General features: G+C 38.4%; 1 long non-coding RNA gene across 1 annotated transcript; it reads left to right on the top strand.

Moving 5' to 3' along the window:
• The first annotated feature begins 4,833 nt into the window (after positions 1 to 4,833).
• On the top strand, positions 4,834 to 5,881 carry LOC142391333 (uncharacterized). Its single transcript, XR_012770536.1, has 2 exons — positions 4,834 to 4,980; positions 5,231 to 5,881. It is a non-coding gene; the product is annotated as an uncharacterized LOC142391333 (long non-coding RNA).
• The last annotated feature ends 119 nt before the right edge of the window (positions 5,882 to 6,000 follow it).

Here is a 6,000-nt window from a genome sequence, read left to right as displayed (position 1 = left end):
CTTGCAGGGGAGCGCGCCTGGGAACGCCAGGTGCTGTAAGCTTTTTTTTAACCTACAGGGGGTGCTGTTCCATCAAACTTCCCATTAACAATACTGACATGTACAAGTAAACAAAAACAATCCCACAGACAGTGACTTATTTTTAACTAATCAACACCGGATATGTATATTGAACACCTGTTGCTTTCCTTAGCTTGGAAATTCTTTTTCTACTGGCTTTGTATGTATGACTTGGACTCATTTTCATATTAATCAATTGGATTTGATTGCTAATACACCTGTTGCTTATCTTTTCTGTTCTAGTGGGGCAATCTCCCCCTGTTAGTTACCTACGGTGTGAGGACCAATCCGTGTCCCAACAGTTGAGTGTCAGGTCTCACGGCCAATAGAGAAGTCTTTCTTCATGCTCATCGTGCTGTTTATGACGCGCCTGGCAGGCCTGCAGACCCTGGTGAACATGGTGAGTTCACCGTCCTCACATCTCGTGCAAAGGAGCTACAGAGTCATTTACTGTGATCGTGAGCAAGTTCTATGTTTACATTTAGTTTTTATTTCATTTACCACTTTCTCACCTGTCAGCCTTATATCACATAAACAGGAGGCAAAAAGTAAAGCCTGCGAACACCAGGTGCTGTAAGATTTTTCAAGCTGCAGAGAGTGCTGCTCTTTCGTCAGTATGAAATGTTTTAATAATCTTTTACTTTTCATTTAACAGCAGATGAGAACAACTTCCTCTCTTATACTGGGTACACACTAAATTAACACCTCTTGTCTGTGCTCAAGCCTTTCGCACTTGCCACTATCTTTGTCAGAAAACTGGATGCAGAGTTTACAAGTACTTGCATTTTCAGTTACGTGGGTACTGAGTGGTTGATGACATGTGACCTAATGTGCTCACCAACTTAATTATGCATGATGACTTTTCATCATACAAGAATCAAGTACCCAATCATTTAGTTTTCAAGCTAATTATGCATAATGTGTACTTTAGGCAGCAAAAGACTTATTTCTTAATTTGGTATCATTTGGAAAGTATAAGCTGTGGATATGTCAGTTAGAAAACTCCTCCCTCAGTTTATTGTGTATTAAAGGACATGTACGCTGAAGAGGAAAAAGACAAATAAAAGGAAACTGCATCCCTCTCCAGACATGAGCAGCACTATATTAAATGATCTTTGATTCTGGGAACTTGTCTAACTTGTTTGTTTTGCATAATGTAATTGCATATCTTATATTAAACTGTCTTTAACTGATTTCTGTTTAGATAAGTGCTCCTCTTCATTCAAATTGGATAGACAAGTAAGAGTTATCCACCCAACTGGACACTATCTAAAACACTCCGTACAGCTGAATGACAGCTGCAGAGAACTCCTGTCGCTGAATATTTGTATAGATTATAAATGGTTCGGTTAAGAAATGACAAAGTCCATGGTAACACGTAAAGATTTAAATGTTTGTAATGCAGGTTCACTTATGAGCACATGGTTATTTTTTCATTTAAGGGCATTTATTATAAGGGCAAAATAATACAAACGGCACCAGCTCCCAGACAGGGACTGCGCTGTAGTACATGACCTGGATTCTCTGAACTTGCCCATCTTATATTTTGCATAATTAACTCACACACATCACATAAAGATATATTTAACTGGTTTCAACTGAGACAAGAGGTCATGCTCGTTCAAATTAGACAGACAGGCAAATCCTGCCTATTTCCCTGAACACTATAGCATCAAAGTTACTACACTGCAGCTTTAGGGAGTTTAGATCTTTACCAAATGGTGGCTCAGAGAGCCAACCCCTGTCTGAACAGCTAATCTATACACGGACAAAGGAAAAGTTGCTATGAAAAGTCTTTTCTGCAAAAATTGACCCATACTCCCACATTCTGTCAAATTTGATTCAGACAAATTAATATTTGTATCGATGTGTCACCACTTCAGCTTCAGTTCAGTTTTATTTATATAGGACCAAATCGAAACAAATGCACTTCAAAGATACAGTCCAACTCAAGCCAATTTCATTCCATTTCACTGTGATACAACCAGTATCCAATCAAATCAAATTCATTTAAATCCAAATTAGTCTTATTCATAAGATGCCGATGTAAAAAAAGCTGCCGAGCTAAATAAACCAACAGATCACACCGAAGCTTCGAGGTGCACAAGCTGGCAGAGGAAGGACAAAACTCCCTTTTTAGAGGAAGAAACCAGAAGCAGAAGCAGACTCAGAGAGGGCGGCCATCTGCCTCCGTCTGATGAGCGTTTAGAGGTCAAGGAAAGAGATGACGACAAACACCATAACACCAGACCAGGGATACCTGCTGGGAAAAAGAAACACGAGTTTAATGTCATATGTACATGGAGAGTAAAAGAGAGCAGAGAGGAGAGGTGCATCATGGGAGGTCCCCCATCAGTCTGTAGGCCTATAGCAGCACAACTAATGGATGGTTTAAGATCACCCGAGCCATCCCCAACAATAAAGTTTTTTAAGAAAGGAAAGTGTTGAGCCTAATCTTAAAGGCAGAGAGGGGCCTGATAACTGAAGGCTTTTCCTCCCGTTCTACTTTTATTAACTTCACGAACCACAAGTAACCCTGCAGATAAGTCTCAGTGTAAGAGGGTGAATACCTTCATCCTTAACAGTATCGAGAATGTCTTGACAGTTTGGGAAACTGGATCAGAGCTTCCTGGTTCTAACTTACTGAGAAATTCAAGACTGTTATTTGTACACTGAAGAGTGACCCAATGAACAAGCACTGTGAGTACGACGGTAGCAGTAACAATAAAAGAATTGTAATCGCATGTGAGGATGGAGAACCTGTTCACTTGGAAAACTAAGACTATACTTTTATATAAAGTAATGAGTGCTGTATGCTTCAGTTAGCTGCTGTTTACAGCTTATGTACTGATGCGGCTCTGGATATGCTTCTTTTGACCAGCTTTTTATCTAGTTTCAGTGATAATGATAATCATAAGAGAACATGGAAGAAGTTTTAGAAAGACGTGCATGCATGCACACACAGCTCCCTGTCAAATATATTTGTTATCATTGTCTGTCTACTCTGTGTAATGTTGTCTGGTTTTGCATCACAGTCAGCTCTTATTAAATAAACTAATAAGATTGAGCCCATAAGCTGCTTTTTTAAAAATATACAAAAGTAGTAACACCTCTCAGTATAATAACGCATGTGACTGTTGCCGTGTTAGAGAGGATGATTGCAGCTAATAAACATGAGATTTACTCAACTCCACTTTTTCAGCACAAATATGCCTTACACATCAAAAACTTCAGCTTATAAAAATAAAACATTAACAGGAATTAAAAGAGAGTAAGTATTGAGTGAATCAAATACAGGGAGAAAAAAGTGTGCTGATGGTGAGTAAAAGGGCTGTGCCACACTTTGCAAATATCTTACTGGGTAGACAAACAAAGTTTTTCCTCCACTAATAATGCAGCATCTTCAGTTAAAAGGACTAAAAGTTCATTCCCTACATTTAACCAATATTTAGGTTTTATAAATCCTAATTACCCGACAGTGCTTATGCATGTGTGTCTCACGTCAGGCAGAGACTGACTTGAGTGGTGCATGTGCACATGGTGAAGAGGTGTGGCTCTGGAGGGGGTGGGAGTTTTTCTGCTGTGTGGTTTCAAAATCTATCTTTCTCTCACTTTCTCTCACTTTCTCTCACTTTGTTAAAGAATGCTGCCTCAAAGCTCTTATTTACTCCATTCATTCATTCTATTCATTAACCAATATTTGCCCAAACTTTAGTTTCTCAAACAAATGGTAAGACTGTGGGAAATTGCATTTACACAAACACAGATTTAATATACTTTTTGTAGCAACATAATTCTTGTTTACTTTGTATTGAGAGGTTTTATGTTGATCCTGCTTTTAAAAAATGCTTAAAAAGAATAATTAGGTCCCTTTTGATCATCTTTGCTGTTATAGTGGTTTGTTTGGCAAATGTACAACAGTCTGAGGAGATTAAATGCTCCTCAGTCCTTATTTTGTATGTGCGTTCGCCTTTAGAGATCTGCTCAGACTGGTTCTGGGCAAGCTGTACACCTGCTGGTTTACACACCTTAAGTAAGTATCTCAGACTTTTAGCAGGAAGTGAACTGCTTCTTTAATTCAAGGTTTATAACTGGGAAAAGCTTTTATTTATTTTTGTATCATCCATCTGTCCATGCACTTGTTGATCCCCAGGGCCAAATTGGAAATCAATAGTTCCCTCTTTTTTACTCTTTTTAATCTTTTTGTTATACAATAGAGAAATAAAGATTGTAAATCAATAAATCAATCTTTAATGGAAGAATATACCTATTCTGCTAAAACTCTGCCTCCTTGGTGATACTTTTTGTTAGAAAATCCAACATCAAAGTGGACATGTTATGATCATTTCCAGTCATTTCATTCTTATTCTTGAGTACCCCTAAAGTAGCTCCTCACCCATCAAAACTCAAAACAGTTTGCAACGGCGAGCCTCTCCTGGGGAAAGGCGCTTACTGAGAATGTGAGGATGTGAGGAAAGTTATGATCGGTCAGATTAATGGAAGCTTACCGAGGGGGTCGGGGAAAGGATGTTGGTGCAACCTCAGTCACTCTTCCGATCCAGTCTGCTGAAGAGGAAAAAGCCAAATGAAAGAAAACTGCAGCACTTTATTAAATGATCTTTTACTCTGTGAACTTGTCTAACTTGTATGTTTTGCATAATCTACATGCATATCTCAACGAAAACTGTCTTTAACTGATTTCTGTTGAGATAAGTGTTCATGACCATTTAAATTAGATAGATAGGCAACAGTTATCCACCCTCTTGGACACTATATAATCAACTCGGTTCAGCTCAATGACAGCTGCAGAGAACTCCTGCCTCTGAAGATCTTCACCAACCGGTGCTTCACACAGTCAAGTCCTCCCTGAACCACTGCCTGTCAACCAACAACTCATCAGCTGAGCAAAAGAAAAGAACTGTAAGGAACCTTTTCTGAATTTTTTTAAATTTTTTTATTGCTATTTTTTCCTGTTATGTGAGTTTGTGTCAAACACAATCTGAACTGTATGGACGTGCTGTTCTTAGCTGTTTACTTAATTACTGATGGCAAAATATGGTATTTACAGCAAATCTACAACACATGATCATTGAATGTTTGGATTAAATGTTGTAGCTTGGCCTTTATGGTTCTATATTACTTTACTGTACTTTGTTTTTTTCTCTGCTAGGGAATCATGAAGACCCAGATCTACTGTTTCCTGCTGGTGCTGTTCTCTGCTGCAGGGCTCTGCAAGGCTCAGAACCTTTATGTTATGGATAAGATGGATCCAAACCAGTGTGATGGAACAATGGAGCTCAACGTTAACACCAAAGAGTGCCATCACTCAAGTACCTTCATTGTGGGTAATATCCAGGATGTCCATAAAGAATGTAAAGGTGTTAAAGGAGAAATGAAAAAGTTTGGTGCCCAGATATTTCAAGTTGTTGACTGTACACTTAAAATGGAGAAAAGCACCTTTCCCAACTGTGTCTACGAAGGACATGCTCACATAAAAACAAAGCTTAAACTCAAATGTGAGCAGGATAAGGCTGTGGGCTTTTTGGGTGCAGAGAGACTTAATTAAACTATTAGTCTGAACTTCAGTTTATTGTCAGACATGAAAGTCTTAAGCTTTTATTTTATTGGTTTTGAGTGAGCCTCATATAATTTGTCATCTGAGAGCAGACTTTTTGTGTGAATGCCCTGATTATGTGAAGTCAAGAGGATTGTGTTCAACACTCTATTGTCTTGCATATACTTATTGCCATCAGCTTGTGTTCATTCACAACGTGTCAGACAAACTGTTGTACTGTTCTGAATAAATTCACTTTCATTCAAATGCTGCCTCAAAGCTCTTATTTACTCCAAATGTTCCTAATCTTTAAAGAAAAAACAATGGAAGAAATGTCTCATATTTACCAATTACTATATTATTAACCCAACGAACACTAAGTGTTA

The sequence above is a fragment of the Odontesthes bonariensis genome, chromosome 11 (genome assembly GCF_027942865.1).
Source record: "Odontesthes bonariensis isolate fOdoBon6 chromosome 11, fOdoBon6.hap1, whole genome shotgun sequence".
Classification (NCBI taxonomy): Eukaryota; Metazoa; Chordata; class Actinopteri; order Atheriniformes; family Atherinopsidae; genus Odontesthes; species Odontesthes bonariensis.
Note: the sequence above shows the minus strand (reverse complement) of the source record. Positions and strands in the feature narration are given on the sequence as shown.